This window comes from Lagopus muta, chromosome 4, assembly GCF_023343835.1.
Source record: "Lagopus muta isolate bLagMut1 chromosome 4, bLagMut1 primary, whole genome shotgun sequence".
NCBI lineage: Eukaryota > Metazoa > Chordata > Aves > Galliformes > Phasianidae > Lagopus > Lagopus muta.
In genome coordinates, this window is record NC_064436.1 from 22,445,627 (window position 1) to 22,462,863 (window position 17,237).

The 17,237-nt window shown below is 34.6% G+C and overlaps 1 long non-coding RNA gene across 1 annotated transcript; it reads left to right on the top strand.

Moving 5' to 3' along the window:
* The first annotated feature begins 1,547 nt into the window (after window positions 1-1,547).
* Window positions 1,548-14,509, top strand: LOC125692020 (uncharacterized). Its single transcript, XR_007376411.1, has 4 exons — window positions 1,548-1,592; window positions 11,583-11,643; window positions 11,732-11,819; window positions 12,517-14,509. It is a non-coding gene; the product is annotated as an uncharacterized LOC125692020 (long non-coding RNA).
* The last annotated feature ends 2,728 nt before the right edge of the window (window positions 14,510-17,237 follow it).

Below are 17,237 nucleotides of genomic sequence, written 5' to 3' on the forward strand. Positions count from 1 at the left end.
ACAGTAGTTGGTATTTCATAGCAGGGAAAAATAGATTTTTAAGAACCACAGACAACCATTTGATACCTTTAACTATTGAACCTTTAACTATTAGTGGGAAAATTCCAGCAGACAATAAAGGATGTAATTCTTAGCAGATTGTAAATTAAATATTATACCATGGGTGTCCAACCTTTTGGCTTGCCTAGGCTACATTGAGTGACGAGAAATTGTATTGAGTAAAGTTGCTCCAAAAGAAATGCCTCCTATTTATTTCCATGGAAACGACAACCAATACAAAGAGCACAATAACACAATTTGATAAATTCTCAGCTACTGAATACTGTTTTTCAACATAGTAATCAACACTGTGTATTTTCACCAGCAATGAGTAAGCGTTTGTCCTCAACAGGCTTTGAGACAAAGATGCAAAAGAGTAATCTTTTACAATGCCATGCCTATAAAAATCTGCACCAGAGAAGAAGTCCCACTGTCACCACAGCTGAAATGCAGCATCCACTGCCTCACTGTGCTCACATCTACTTTTTTGTCTCCATAAATATTCAGCAAGCGTTGGCAAATATTAATGGGTGCCATTTTTTTTCTGCTTGAAGGAATTCAGTGGTACACCTTTGCTTCATATAAAATTTCATGTCATATGGCATTTTGTCAGCCTGCTCCCTTGCTACCATTTGTCACACAGCAATAAAATGCAATGGAACATCGTCAGGAAGGTTCAACTTCTACTGCTGTACCATCGTTTGCCTCTGATGTGGGCCAACATAATAAGACAGGAGGCACTACTTTTGGACCAGCCCTCATAAGGTATACCATATCATCAATACATAAGTAATAAAACATTTTAATTTTTAATATTTTTCTTAAAACATTAAAAAAAAGAATAGAGGAACAAAACCATAAAACTAGTGGGGTATGTGAGCTTATGGAAACAATGCATCAGGTTGTCTTGATGGCAGTGGCTGCAATTGTTAGTGAGCTCTTGAGGTATTCATCAGAGATTTTTGATGAAATTTAACTCTTCCTGTGCTTCATCCCTGACAATATTTGTTCACAAATGTATGCACTGCCAGAAAGCGATGACATGAATAAGGCGTGATTGTGAAATGAGGGATATTTCACTCTGGTAAGATGCGATTATGAAAGTCTGGTACAGAAACACGATCAGATTTTTGAGTTGAATATCTGATAGCAACTCTATACATTCAGTTTGAAAACTTGCAGAGAATGTATTTATATCAGCTGAAAATGCTGTGACAAAGATAAATTGATTTTTTTTTGTCAGTTTTGAGTCCTAGTCTCAAACTCCTTTATCAAAACAGAAAGCAAAACTGCATATTCTTCCCTGTTCAAAACACTATGTGTAGCCAACTGTACAGGAAGTGCTGAGTCACAGCCTGAACCACTGATCACCTGAGGAAAAGACTGAGTCAGTAGTGGGAGCACAGGTGAAGGCAATTCACCTGTGTGACCGGAAGCCTGGCTCCACCCTTCCTAGACTCCATTTAAGGGCTGACTGAGAATAGGGGAGGTTTTCTTTCTGGAGATTCCTCCTCTGTGGAGCCCTTCCTGCAAACCTAGATCTTTGGATACAGGTGAACATTCCTTCTCTGTTTGTTTCTTTTTCAGTTGTCACTATTATGATCTTTCCAGCTGTATCACCAGTATATCAGAATGAAGTTGTGATATCACTTCAATCAGCACTGCGCGCAGTGCCCTCTTCATGCTTTCAGTTGGTGTAGTGTTAATAACACACCAGTGGTTTGGCTGAATAACTGGTACACACCTGGGGCTGCTCTAAAGGGAAGCATTTACAGAATAGGGCAGGGGGTGGGCTACACTGCCAGCTAGGCTGGGCTGGGTTGGACTATAGTAATGGTCAATGTAGTGACAACTAGCAGCATAAGGAAAATGCAACAAAACTAAGCTACAGGAATGCTAACCTGACACATGTGATACACACTACCAAAAGATGAGTGAAGATAATTAAGTGCATGGAACCTTTATTTATTTTCATTTTCAAAAACTCCAGATTCATAAATTATGATTAGGTTAACCTACCAAGTAGTTTATGAATATCTGGTCATCTCTCAAGCCGTTTATAAATTGACCTAAACTTACAATTCTAAAATGTATAAATACATACTTTTTAAATGCCTTATTTATATTTAGAATTTTAATTGAAATTACTACTGATAGGGAATTTAAAGTAAAGCAGTTTTTATTTGTCCAATAAAAAAAGCAGAATAATTTCAGATTTTCTGAACTCTAGGTAGTGAGAATTAAGAAGGAAAAGTACATACATACAGCGTAATTGCACAATTGACTCCTTGTTCTTCTGCAGCATATATCTTTTCCCCCCTTATCTTTTTCTGTTGTTTTAGTTCTCCATGAACATGCTTCAGGGCTTTCTTGCAGGTTAATCAGTGTAGGATATGCCTAATTGCTTTTCTTAAAAGATGGTATTTATACTAACACTGCATAAATGAAATCACTGCTGTTGTTAGATTTTCAAATCTTTAAAAATTTAGAATTAGGGAGAAGGCTACGGCAAACTGGAGATTTTCAATTTATTTGTAATTTTTCAAAATGAAGTACATTTAAATTCAGTTGAGGCATCTTAAAGGAATTAAAATATACAGGGAAACTTTTGGTTTTGTATTTTTTCCTATGTAAGTTACAACGGCAACTTCATAGTTAGAACTGGGGAATGGACGTGAATAAAGTTGCAATTGTATTTTCTTAATTGGTCTGAGATATCTAAAATGCAAATGTTATCATAGATCAGGCTAAAGTTCTGTGATCTGACATTCTACATACTGTGTTTATTACTGCTACGTGCATGGACAGAATGCATACTGTTTTCACTCATAGAGCATTTCATTCTTTTAATGTAAATGTATATTTTCTGTAAGAAAGATAAATACAGCTGTGCATATTACATATTTAGAGTCATAAAGTCATTGTAAATTGGCACTGTTAAAAAGACACAATATGAACTAGAGATAGACAAAAGAAAAAAAAAAAAACAAATGAACATATTGAAATATATTTAGCTCCCAAAGCATTCATAGTCACTAACCTTGAGATGCATACTACTGAATATCACAGAGGAATTAAGTTGATCACAACTTGCCTGGAAGCAAAACAAAAAAATAAATTGCACTTCTGGTGCAATTTCATATTAGTTAATGATAGCAATAATTGAAGTTCAAATAAGTTTACTAAAATGAGAGGCAATAGAATTGGCCCATCTGTTCCACAAAGGACAGGGAACACTCAGTTTTTTTTATAGCATAGATACTGACACATTGCTTGATCTCATAGGCTGTATCATTAAGGTTGTTACAGTGATGGACGGTGCATTTCTGGGGATTACAAACCATGCTCAGATTCTCAGCTTGAGGTCAAGGATCTTGGGAATTTGGTCTCCTGAGAACTGAAGTATAAAATTAAATTTTCATAAATGGAAACTATATTACAAATTGGAATAAGAATTCATGCCCGCAAATCGATTTCACACAGTATCACGCCTTTATCTTGTTTTTCGCAACATACTGATATTAGACATTATGAAAAGTAAATTTCAGAATGAAAGGCTGCATTGTCCAGCTGTAATAATTCTATTAGGGTTGAAAGTTATTGCAAAACTGTGAAGATCTATTTATTAATTAAAAGCAAAGACTGGGAAACTATTCCTCACAACAATAGTCGTACCTACACATAATATCAGAGTAGTCATTATGAGATAGCTTGCAGAGCAACTTACTGAAATTGGACTGTCGATTAGATCGTAAAACTCACTTTCTTAGTGTAACTCAAGGGGAAAAAAAAATAGAAAAATGCTTTAAACAGAAGGGTTGTTTTTGGTTTTATTGGCAGTTTTATTGTTGCATGTTTGCTTTTTTTGTCTTCTGTTTATTTGTGATGGTATTTTTCATAGCTGATCACTGTACTGCGAATAATATCTGCATAATTTGGCGAGGTGTTGGGGGGTAGGGGTGAATATATAGCTCTACATTAATAACTCCATCTTCTGTTTCTCTTGTGCATGGTCTTCAGGGGCTATGTTTCACAGCCCGAAACAATTTATTCTACTTGCAATCCTCAATCTTTCAGAAAAATTTATTTTGAAAATGTGCAGTGAATATTCTTTTTTCACAGATGCCCTAGGGAATATAAATTTGCTACAATAGTTTTTGATTCCGGTTCCATTTCTCAGGTAGTTTATCCAGTTTTAGACTACCTGATGCAAATGTTCTCAAAATAACCTTAAGCGCTTTTTTTTTTTATAATTCTTTGATGCCTTAAAGAAAGAATAGGTCCAAAGATAGATGACAGAAGTTTAACAGAACTATGCAATAGTTTAAATTGCTGGAAATAAATGTGCAAACTGTACAATTATTGAACAATTAACTTTTTGGACTGCATTGTGATCTACCCTCAGGGTAAAATAGACCAAAACACCTGTTAAATAGTGTAAAATCTAATTTTACTTAATGGCCTTTATTTCCCTAATTTGCTTGGGAAAAGCTGCAATCAGGAAAAATATTTTATTCCCATTGTGGAATGAAGTGCCAATTTGTTCCAGTTCCCTTCAGTGCATATATTGCATTTAGACAAAGTGAAATTCATTTGCAGATGAACTGTATAACTCCAGGAAGTTGTTACAGGAACTCTGACACACAGAAAAAACTTTGGTGTGTGTGTGTTCATGGAACTCTTGATTTTATTTATTGGGGTGGATTTTAATGATTCAGGCCAATAAAAGTCACATGGATTATATTAAAATTATAGAAAGTATTAGCTGGGGTTCTAAAATATCTGAAGTGAACAGAAAAGTCTCCTGCACACAAAAGGAGAGATGTAAAGAAGATTATTTCAATTTAGACGTAATTTAGTTCATAATATATCAGAAAACAACTTTTCAGTATACTCGGGCCCACCTACAGTGTTCACCTAAAAGTCTCATTAACAAGTTAATTGATCTTCCCTGATGAAATCTTAATGATCCCACCCACACAAATGTTAATGTCTATTTAACCTGAAGTAGCCTAGCAAGCACAAATGTTACATTTAAAGTAAGGTGATATTAGGAAAGTAAGAAAAATCAGGATCTGAATTACTTTACTGGGACATTTTTCTTTACTATTTATTTGGAAACTCTAGCAGAAAAGTGAAAAAGGGACTTATGTGTATTCAAAGAAAAGAAAATAACGAAGTGGAGGCCAACAAAAAAGTAAGATAATTTTTTATGCTTCTTAAAGATGTGTGCAAGAGAAGTGCTTGTAAAGGATATACGTTTCATAAAAGCACTGATTCAGGGTGGCATACAAAAGATAAAAATAAAAAGAGGTTTGATATTTAAACTAGCTCTATACCTAGAACTTGCTGGATATGTGGATGTTTGGTAGCTACTTAATGGCAATGCAAAGGGCAACATGAAAATGAAGTCATAACACCTGTGCTCACAATGTATAATGCAGGGGTAAGACATAACTAACAAAAGTAAATTAATCACCTATAAACAACTCCCAAATCATTCATCTGTAATAACAATTAAATTTGGTTCAGGGTTTATATTTCCCCACCCAGCCACAAAGACCACTTGAAATTATTTTTCTCCTTTTTCCAAAACAATTATGTTCTATATCAGTTGTATTACAGAATTGGAAATAAACACTTATGCTCCCTAATTATGACAATCATTTTCTAGAGAACAAAAGGTTCAGTTGCTTTTGTTTTAATTTTATTTTATTTTTTATGTGGAATGTAACTTTGTTTATAACAATCAGCAATTAGTTCTGGCAATATCCCTGTGGCTCCCCAGCCAGCTGGAAGCAGAAACTATTAGATAGTTGGCATTTATTTTAGGGCAGCAGCTTCAGAGTACTGTACAAATAATCATTTTCATCAGCATTATTTAGGTTTTTAACAATTTTCTTCCCTGGTTTTTCTTAGGAAATCATTTTAATTCTATGTGACTCCATTCAGAATTGAATGAGACTTACTTGCCAGTCAGAAGGCAATGTTTTTATTAAAGGTAACATGTGTTTAGAATGGAGTTTCTGGATACTTCACAGAGTTTAATAATTATTTCCAATTAACTGCAGAAGAAAGAATTGGGAGAGGTTAGAGGTCTGACAAATTTATGTAAGACTGTGAATTATACCTTCCATTTGAAAATATATCTGAATACTAGTGTGTCTTTCAACCATAAGCTTTAACTTATCAGCTTTTAAATATCAGATGACAGTTAAAAACTATGGAGTGCAAAGTAAAAAGGTTATGATCTAATCCACATCGCAAAAAATATTAAAGAGCTGAAGTTAAAAAAAAAAAAAAAAAAAAAAAAAACCAAAACCACAACACTACTATATTTTAACTGGTGTCATTATTAGCAAGCTGATATCTTTTTGGTATCACAGCAGATTCTTGGGGAAGAACTGTAGATGAAAACACAGAATCACAGAATCACCCGGGTTGGAAGGGACCCCAAGGATCATGTAGTTCCAACCCCCCTGCCTAGCAGGGCCACCAAACATACACATTCAGATCAGGTTGCCCAGGACCCCGTCCAACCTGGCCTTGAACATGTCCAAGGACGGGGCATCCACAACCTCCCTGGGCAGCCCGTTCCAGGGCCTAACCACTCTCCTTGTAAAGAACTTCCCCCTAACATCCAACCTAAATCTTCCCTCCTTCAACAGTATGGTCTCTGGCACGGAAAATGTGATTGCTGGATATGAGGAACACCATAAGAACAAATCTGGCACTGATATGTGGACCAAGAGTTGTAAGAACAGTCTACGAGAAGTATAATACAAGGTTACAGAGAATTGAGAAAAGTCTAGAAATCATGGAGAAGTGAATGAGAAATACATAATGATAAAGAATTATTTGAATACGTAACAAGCAGTCAACATTATATATATTTATTTAGAAACAGTACTTTCAGGAAAAGGGAGTTAATACGGTAGCCACATTTTTCTAATGAATAGAGAAGGTATTGTTTGTGGGTCAAACTGGAAAGCAACTTCAGGGTGGAAGGTATGGGGAATATTCATTGTGTACTTAAGTCAGTTTTAGCCATGCACATGAAGTTATACTCGCAGAAAGAGCAAAGCCTGAATTTAACAGAATGCTGTAGATTCTTGAGGTATCGGCTTGCAATATAGCAGATAGAAGGAAAGAGGAAGAATAAAACATTGAAAACTATCCAACTGCAGAGGAGATGCATCTAAATCAACAGAAATAATCTGTTCAACGTATTGGAAGCTGCAGTGGCTCTGGAGGTGTTCAAGAAACGTTTGGATGTTGTGTTGAGGACATGATTTAGAGAAAACTATGGTGATTTGTGCATGGTTGGACTGAATGATCTTGTAGGTCTTTTCCAACCTTGGTGATTCTATGATTCTATGAAGAGCGCTACATTGTAATACTACTATTCTACTCTAGGTACCTGAATTCTTACCATTATGTTGCGATATTTCCCTTTGAGAATATACAATCTCTAGAAACTACCTGATCAGTTGGGAGCTGTAATGAATCTAAGTATGCTACATGACAACATAGACAACCCACCTAATGTACTCAGATTGCTACAATTATGTTGTGTTCTTTCCCTTTCTGATGGCAAAACACTGCTGTTCCACTGGCAGTTCACACTGATTACCTTGCACTTTTTGTCAAAAATCTGATTCATACACTGAAGACTGCTTTTTTAACATCCAGAGGGATCAAATTTTTGAAGTGCTTGGATAACATCAGAACTCAGTGTTCTTTTTAAAACACTGAGTTAATTTTAAAAGTATATGAAGACCAGAATTGGGAGTTAGGCAGCTACATATATTTATCAATTTCTGGTCCTCATGGACATTCAGTGGTACTTAACTTCTATATGGAATTAAGATGCTAAGACATATAGATACCTTTAAAAGTTTGGCCCATATGCAGAATACATGGCTTACCAAAGCACTGTGTTCAGTTTTGGGCCCCTCAATACAAGAAAGACATTGAGGCATTGGAATGTGTACAGAGAAGGGCAACGAAACTGGTGAGGGGTCTGGAACACAAGTCTTATGAGTAATGCTTGGGGGAGTTGCAACTGTTTAGTCTGGAGAAGAGGAGGCTCAGCAGAGATCTCATTGCATTCTACAACTTCCTGAAGGGAGGTTGTGGTGAGGAAGGTTTTGGCTTCTTCTCCCAGGCAACAAAAAAGACCTGAGGAGATGGCCATAAATTGTGCTAGAGGAGATTTAGATTAAAGAAAAAAATCTTATCTCATACAGTGGTCAGGAGTTGGAATGGCCTGCCCAGGGAGATGGAGGAGTTGCTACCCCTCGCAGTGCTCAAGAGGCATCTGGATGAGGAGCTACGAGGTATGGTTTAGTAGCTTGTTGTACCAATGGGGATGGGAGGATGGTTGCACTAGATGATCTTGTAGGTCTTTTCCAACCTTGTGATTCTGTGATTCTTTAATATAACTTGTTGCAAGTCAATTATGATTCATCCACAGATAACTAAAGTGTTGTCTCAAAACCATCATTCTGCCATTTCTCATTAGACAGGCCCTCCACTGTAAAAAAAAAAAAAAAAAAAAAAAAAAGTATATTAACAATGCCAGAAACATGAGGCCAATCAAAATTAGTAATAGAACAAAGGAACTAGACAAAAATTTAACTTCTAGAAATCATTTAACTGTCCAGATGTTTTGTCACAGGTAATAGTCATTTGGATTTTGCAGAAATGGCCAAAAAAATTGTCTGGGAAAATACAGGAAGCACTTTTTAAACATTTGTTTCAAGACATGTCTAAAGCTGAGATCCATTGTTCTATTCTATTGCTGTTCTTCTGTATTTGCTTTTTGTTGTGGCTTTTTTGAATTGTGTTTTCTGTTTATTTCCTTTTCTAAAATACAGATATATTTCTTTAAAAAGCAGAACACATTTTTTTCTCTTACCAAGTCTTTATTTTGTATTATACTTGCACTTGTTCTGTTTTTTTTTTTTTTTTTCCTTTTCTCTTTCAGGGTATCTCTAAGATTTGTAGTTTTTTAAATCTTTCTGTTGTTACGTCTACTTCCTTGACTCACATATACAGTTTATGATAGACAGAAAAACACAATTTTTGCATAGTTCAAGTACAAAATCAATGAATATGTATAGTAAAAGGAAGTCATGACTTCTAATATCTTTTCTCCTCAACAAAAACTACTGCAAAGATGCGGATATTGCACAGCTCAGTACAAGTTAGAAATATGTATTTCACATTAACTTCAAACCTGATATTCAATAGAAAAGGGGACTAGACTTGTCCTATGTAGCAAGACATATTCTCATGTCACTAGCGCAGTGTGATGTGAGTGGCATCCAAGAAGCATGAAAAAAAAAAATCAAAAAAATATACTGTTTTAAATACCCTTTCAAAAGTAAATAAGTAAGGTCTGAGATCTTTGATGAGTTGCAGGAAATATGGACATACATTTATTCTGCAGGGTAAGTAGATTTGATAAGAGGACTCATCAATAATCACAGTGATAAAAGCCATATTTTCTTCTGTAGTTGATACACATACATTTAAATTACAAGTTTATACGCAGCTTTCTGAATTTCCATAGATGTTGAAAATTACTGAATAGTTAGAATAACGGTTGAATAGACCCTATGGGGTTTAGAAATGACTAGCACAATGTATCAAAAGCAAATAATTATCAATTATTTGTGTTTATTATAAAGTATAAATTTATTATATATTAATCATTTCTATTCATTATAAATTATTTGTTCATAACAACAATAGAGAAAGAAAGAAACTAAAAAAGGAAGCTTGGGATGACGTACATATTGGAAAAAACATTCTTGGTTTTCTTTAACAATAGGAGAGAATGAATTTTACTTCTAGTAAAGTACTGGGTAAAAGCTGACAGGAATAAATTTGACATCTGGCAGCAAAAGCATCTGCTGAGATGTACTTAGGGTTTTATAAATGTCTTGTGGTAAAACTTTTCTATCACAGACTAACATAATAAAACACAAAACTAGACTTCTGGCATTAAAGCTAATTACAAAGAGGATGAAGTCTGGGAAAAAGACACAGATGAGATCAACTGCCTGGTGATAAACATTGTAAATATCTAAGGAATCTAAAAAGTGCAAGTAAGTAATATAATAACAAAAGCTCACAATCAATTTTCATAAAGAAAAGCCTGCGACATCTCTCAAGTTTGTATAAAATATCAATCCATGCTAGTCTGTAGTAACTACAGAGCATAGTATTATTTTAGCCTTTGATCTCATCTCATGGTGGACAGCTATGTAGAAACACTTTGATTTAAATAGTGAATACTTTTCCCAAAAGCAATTCATAGGGCCATCTGGATGTTCTCTAATAGAGTAGAGTGGAGTGAGCACTATGAGAAACATACCGGAATGTGAAAGGACTTAAATTATTAAAGACTAACGTCCACCTTCTGAAAGATAGTGAGGAAAATACTGCAATGTTTTCCTTTTCAAAATCTCCCCTGAATTGAACACCCTTGTTGCCACCCTGTTCTGAGAACAAATGCTAGCTTGTAACACACTCATTTTAAAAAGCTTTTCAGCTTCAGTGCAATCTTCCTGGCTGACCGAAGAACATAAAGCTCTCCATTTATGTCCTTAAGTCTCAGAGGTTCTCTTATACTTTGCTAATAATAATATTTACTGTGGGATGTTACAGATTCATTTCTCGTGGTTCTTCTGAAAGGGAAAAATGCACCCCAGGCTTATGTCATTGTCCTAAGAATAGTTCAGAATTGTTATAAGGAAAGCATTAAACTGTGATTACAGCCTGTGCTAACTGATAACAAAAATAAATCTAATTTCAAGCCAGAAAATGAACTCAACAATGCAACTCATTTTTGAAATAATTTCTAAATCTGACGGTTGAAGTCTCAGTCTTAGTATGACTGACTGGGGAGTATAATGTTAAAACAGAAGCCCGTTCCACAGCTACATCTTTCATACACAATGCTAAAACTTGAATAGACAGCTGGAAGAGAAGCAGACTTAAAGCTCTTTGGGTCAGCCACAGAGAAAAATGCATCCTGACTCAAATCATTAGCACTTAGAGATATATTAATTTATTGTATAAAATACTTATATATTTAGTTAGTGTAGAAACTTTTATTGGGAAGCACATGATCTCATGAGTACTTTCTTGGAAGGAATATAAGTAAACAAATAAGTTAAAATTCAGCGTTTTAACTATTGCTGAGTCTATAGCAACAAGAAAGAAGCAACTGACTAAATCCCTGCATACAAAGCATAGCCAAAGCAGGAATGTTAACCGTTTGCCATTAATTTCCAAAGCTACTGCTGTTTCAGGAGATAATTTTAGAAAGCTGTTTAAAGAAACTGCACTAGTTTTTCTTCATTTCCTGATCTAAAGAGTTTTTTAGACAAAATATGCAAATACGATAGATCAAATCAGATCAAAATTGAGACCGTTTCTTATCAACTTCTTATTTTCTACTTGTAACGTTAAACCTCTCTTCACTACATATTAATTCTCAATCTCTCTCTAACTACTCCACATGGGCTTAGAAGTTCAGAAGTGTATGGGAGCTATTGAATCACCACCTGAATCTCTGATTGATCAGCTGAGGTAAGCAATGAGTCAGCTGTGGGAGCATAGGTGAAAGCAATTCACCTGTGTGACTGGAAGGTGTAGAGTCTGGCTTCACCTCTCCTAGACAACATATAAGGATTGACAACCACTGAGGAAGGATTTCTCTGGAGATTGCTCTTCTTGGAGTCTTTTTCTGCGAGCCCAGGATGTGGGTAAGCTTTTCCATTCATTTCTGATTATCCCTTTACAATGTAGTAATCTTCCTAGCTATACGCTCTCTAAACACAACCTAACTTCTCTCTATGCTTGTTGATTATTCATCTATATACATGTTGATTATACAAGAAGCAAGGAAGAACATATATTTTTAAAAACAGACTTGTAACAATCTTTAATCTGAAGAGAAAACCTTAGAAAAATGAGCACTCTGATGCTGACTCAGTATGAGAGGAACATGAATGAGGGTTTTCCATTTAGGGCAGAATTTGTTAAAAAGCAGTAGACATTTCTCTAGCTACTGAGGTCAGGTCTCTTTTAGTTTGTTTATTCTCTTGTTTGTTTGATCTCCCAGATTATATTTATTATTGATTTGAAATATAATATTTTTAATGACAAATAAATCATTGCTATCCTAAAGTCAACAGCAGACAGAAATGAACAAGTACAATACAATGAATATATGAATAACAATTGGAGGCCTTATGTACATAGATTCTCTTACAAACTGAAGCTCAGGAAATGTGATATAATTTCAAATATTTCCGAGAATGGCTGAGCCATTTCAGCAGCAATTACCACAATTATTTATTTCTAAGTACTGAATTAGTGAAACTGGAAGAACTGCCTCAAGTCTTGATTTAAAATTTCTGCGTTTGCATGAATATATGTTGACATGTTAATTTTTTTCAGCAGGTTGAGTCTCAGCATCTTAGTGAAATTTCAGACTGGAAATTGAAGCTAATTATACATGGTTTTGTTTTGTTTTATTCCTGTAGAACCTACATTTAATATACTTTATCAAAATTCCTTTTTATTGCCCCTTAAGATATAATATTTATGAATTAATGTGCTTTAAGATAAAACTAATAGGATTTAGCCTTTGGATTTTATATTCCATTGTTATTTAAATTCATTCTTACTGAATTTTTTGAAGATCTGTCTCTTCACTGTGCCATTTGTTGCAATTGTATTACCATTAATCTTTGAAATTTAATTCATATTTTACTTGTCTTTCTGGGTAGGTAGTATTTGACTATTTTCCAGTATGTGTACACCTAAATAGTTTAAGTAGGTTTTCTCATCAATTTTCAGCTTTCATTATATTTCATGGTATCAACAGATTTAGAAGTTCTAATAGATTATTTCTGGTGCAATATGTCTTAAAAATGAGAAATTATTGGTAACTTGAAGTCTGTTTGTATTTATCAGGGTATACAAAGATTTTTAGGCAGACTATTACAAATACATGGTTTTAAAATTTACCAACCAGATAAAAAAAAAAAAGATGTAAATAGTTACTGAGTTATTTTTCACTGAATTTATCTTAAAAGTTTATGGATATGCTCCAAGTATTTGAAGAAATTTCTCTGTTAATATAATTTCACAATAAGCAATAAATTAAGTGTTGTCATAAACCAACCAGGACCACAACATGAATATGGAGGAAAAATGATTTGACTGAAATATTTCAAGTTTGTGTTTTTATGTAGAATACTTCCATTAGAGGATAATACTAAAGTATTTGGTAATGGACTTGTACACAAAGTCACCTTATCTTAGCCAAAGCTCAAAATGATTCTGAAAGCGGAGATTTGAATGACAAAACTCCTCCTCCTAATCACTATTGTACATAAAAAGCAAATAAATAAATGAGAAAAAAAAAACACAACAACAAATAAACAGGGGCTGAAGGGAGTACTCTGACCTCAGTCTGGATGAAGTTATCCCAAAATAAACCAGAGAGTTAAAATGCCACATATGCAAGTGATATCCACACATTTAAGTCATAGCTGTCACTTCGCTAATGTCAGTGATTCTTGGCCAGGCATAAATCTTTTTAAAAAGGTTATTGGAGGTCATTTTTCCTTCTCATCAGAACTTTTTTTTTAGCATCACATCCACTCAGTGGACAAGGCAATTCAATCTCCTTAGGCTCAGCTGATGCTTTACAGCCCCTCGTTAGTAAGGAATCCTAATTGCCAATTCTATCCCATCTCTCCCAAATCCTGATGAAGTCTGTATGTATGAAGTCTCATGGGTGTAAGCTGTCTCTATATTCCAGTACCTCTTATGGTAAGTCACAGCTTTTGGGTGAAATTAACTCTAGTAGTATCAATCTTCATGCCAAACTCTTCTTCATTAGGAGCTAGAAAGTGTACCTTTTCCCTTCTTCAGGCATACATGGTTTCATAATCTTATAATTGCATTTCTGAAAGTGTATGTTTTTATGTCCATTTGGAATAAGAATTTACCCCTTTTTCTATTGTTTCCGTACATCACTTTGAATGCAGAATCAATTGGGAAGAGTTTCCATTAATATAGAGATATTATTTGATTAAAAAGAATGTTTTAGGTTTTATGTTACTAAAATGAAGGGATTTTAGTGCATAACAGCTGAAGATATAATGAGCATTTTGGGGTACAAAGAAATATGTGACTGGAATTATTAGTGTGAGTTGTACAAAGGAAATATGTTAAATGAATAATTCTAAAACTGTTCCCACATAGGTCAAGAGTGATTCCACATTTGCGATTTCTGATATGAGTTTTGTATTTGATTTTGTGTTATGTTAGCTGGCATTAAGACAGTGGTTTCTTTGTACTCAAGTTGGATAAAAAGTTCAAAGATGTCTTTAATATGAGAACACTCTCTGTGTAATGGAATAAGAAACAAGATTCTAAATAATTTCTGGTGTGCTTTGGTAATTTTTTCAGGAGTAGGAAAAAAAAGTGATATTTAATAACAAATTTTAAATGCGTTTTTTTTTTTTCAGCTACTTGTTGGAAATATCAATTCATTTTTTTGTAGCATTTATATTGTGTTAAACTTTGATTATAAAAAGCTTTTTGAACTTGCAATGGATTTTATTGTAAAAAAAAAAAAAAAAAAAAAAAAGAATGATCCCATGGAACAAGTACAAGCATTCTTACACTTAGAGACATACGGATATAAAAGACTATATAAGATCTTGTTTCAACTAATATCATGGATTTCAAAGCAAGACTACTGTATCCTCCTTATTGCAATGGACTTTTAAGTAAATCAATTCCCTGCCTGAGCTCTTACATGATTAAGAAAAAACAGAAGAATTCCAGTAGGAGAGGGTATGTGCCAAACAAACTTGGTGTTGGGGAATCTAAATCAAGTCTATTAGTGGGAGAGCCTGTCTTCCTGGCTAGAAGGCTAGAAATGCCATGCTAAAAATATAATATTTTTTCTACAATGTTATAACTTGAAAGAGATGGAAAGAGTGTAAGTGTTCATTAGGACAAGGCTCTCAGAAATAGCCTGAGTTCTGGGTGGTCCTGTGTGGATCCAGGAATTGGACTTGATGCCTGTGGATGCCTTTTGGCTCGAGATATTCTATGCTTCTATGATTTTATGAAAACTCTATTTTTCCATCTTTGTGATAAGGTTTCATAGTAACTATACTAAGCATGAAATTACACAAGCAAAGATAATTTACTTCATACAATTCCCAGGATTTTTTGCTTTTCAGATGCTACCTGTGTAACTGTAAATAAATATCTAACTTATAGTCTGAAAACTAGACATAAGTTGCTCTGAAAGTCTTTGCTTGTGAAGTATGCTCTAGTAACACTGAAATGGAGCAGTACTTTATTTCACTTTTTTGGACAGTACTGTGGCTTCTAGAAATGAAGTATCAATCTTTCAGAGCTGAAAAGCATAATTCAAACATTCTTTACTGTAACAGATGATCACAAAAACTGCTGTCTTTTATCAATAAACTAACACAAGGCAAAAGAATGATATCAGATGACAGAATATATTTTCCAATTCTTTTGATAGATGATAACAATTCTAATGAGCAAGCAGAGCACTCATGATAAACAGGGTTAAAAAAAACGGGCTGAGGACAACACAGATATACTCGTGTCATCAGTCTTGTTCTAAATTTATCAGAATTAGGCAGACTGTTTGCCATACAAAACTGAAATTATCGTTCAATCTCATCTCTCCATTTATAGTTAAAGTACCAATGAAAATAGCTCCTAAATGCAAGATTGTGAAGACCAATGATACAATAAGCAGAATAAATCATCTATTGATAAATCTCTCAGTCTACAGAAAGCTTCATTTGACTGTACATTGAAAACTGTATAATTTCTGTTTTTCCTTAAAAAGATGCTCATATGTTATGAATATCTTTTGTTGGGTATCAAAATACAGTTAAAAAAAAAAAAGAGAACAGCAACAATATTATACAATGTTATATAAAAAAAAGAGTTGATCAAATTAAATAACAATTCTGCCCCTACACACATATTCACTGTACTGTACTCAATACAGACTCATACAAGATCACAAATACGCAATACACAGAACCTGCCGTAAGTAACTGTCTAACAATAGTGCTCTTAAAGCATGTATTTAGATAAAGAATACAAGGCCAAATTTTGTGCCCACTAATTTTTAAAGTGAAATATTTTTTCTACATTTTACTCATACTGGAGATTACTGGTTTTCTATCGAGTAAAGATTATTGAATGTAAAGAATAATGCAAAAATACATTCCATCTTGATAATTGGAAAGCAGTTCTTTAAGTTTAAAGTGAAAGGCTAAGACTTCCACCCTTCAGTGGCTCCATCACAACCAGTGCCTTTTCCCCCGAGTTTGGCAGTGCTTTTGTTACTGTTCTGTTATTCTGAGGCATGAAGACAGCAGCAGTTTATATTCAACATGAAGTTCACATCTGCAGAAAAATGTATAATGTGCCATCCAGGGGTGGGTGGTAATTAACATAACTGGATAGGGTTAATCTGTATGTAACAGGAAATTATTTTTTAATGGAGACTTAGAGGCTACCGTAGGCCTACCTGCCCGTACTGTTCTGGCTTTTCTTTCGTTTTTTTACACTTCAATTTATTTTATTTGAAATTAGATTTCTGTGAAGGTATTGTTGTGGTAACTATTCTCTTTTAGCACTGGAGAGCTTTCTTCCACTCCCCAGTAAAGTGCATTCATTATATTCTTTTCACTATAAAAGACCATATCCTCCAAGCAGAGCACACAGCAGTGAGCATGTATTCCATTGTCCTTCCTGGCTGTGAAGGCACACTGCTGAACACCAGGCCTACCTGCTGCCCTCCAGGATCCCCAGATCCTCCTCCACATAGCTCCTCTCCAGCAGGTCAGCCCTCAACCTGTGCTGTTACATGTAGTTATTCCTCAGGTGCAAGACTGCACTTGCTCTTGCTGAACCTCATTAGCTTCCTTTCTGCCCAACTCCGTAACCTCTTCAGGTCTTGCTGAATGGCATCTCAACCTTCTAGTATGTCAACCATTCCTCCCAGCTTTGTAACATCATAGCTTGGTAATAAATACTTTGTTTCTTAAAAGTTCCATGGGAAGGACAACAGAGAAGCATTTTTGGGAATCCAACTCAAG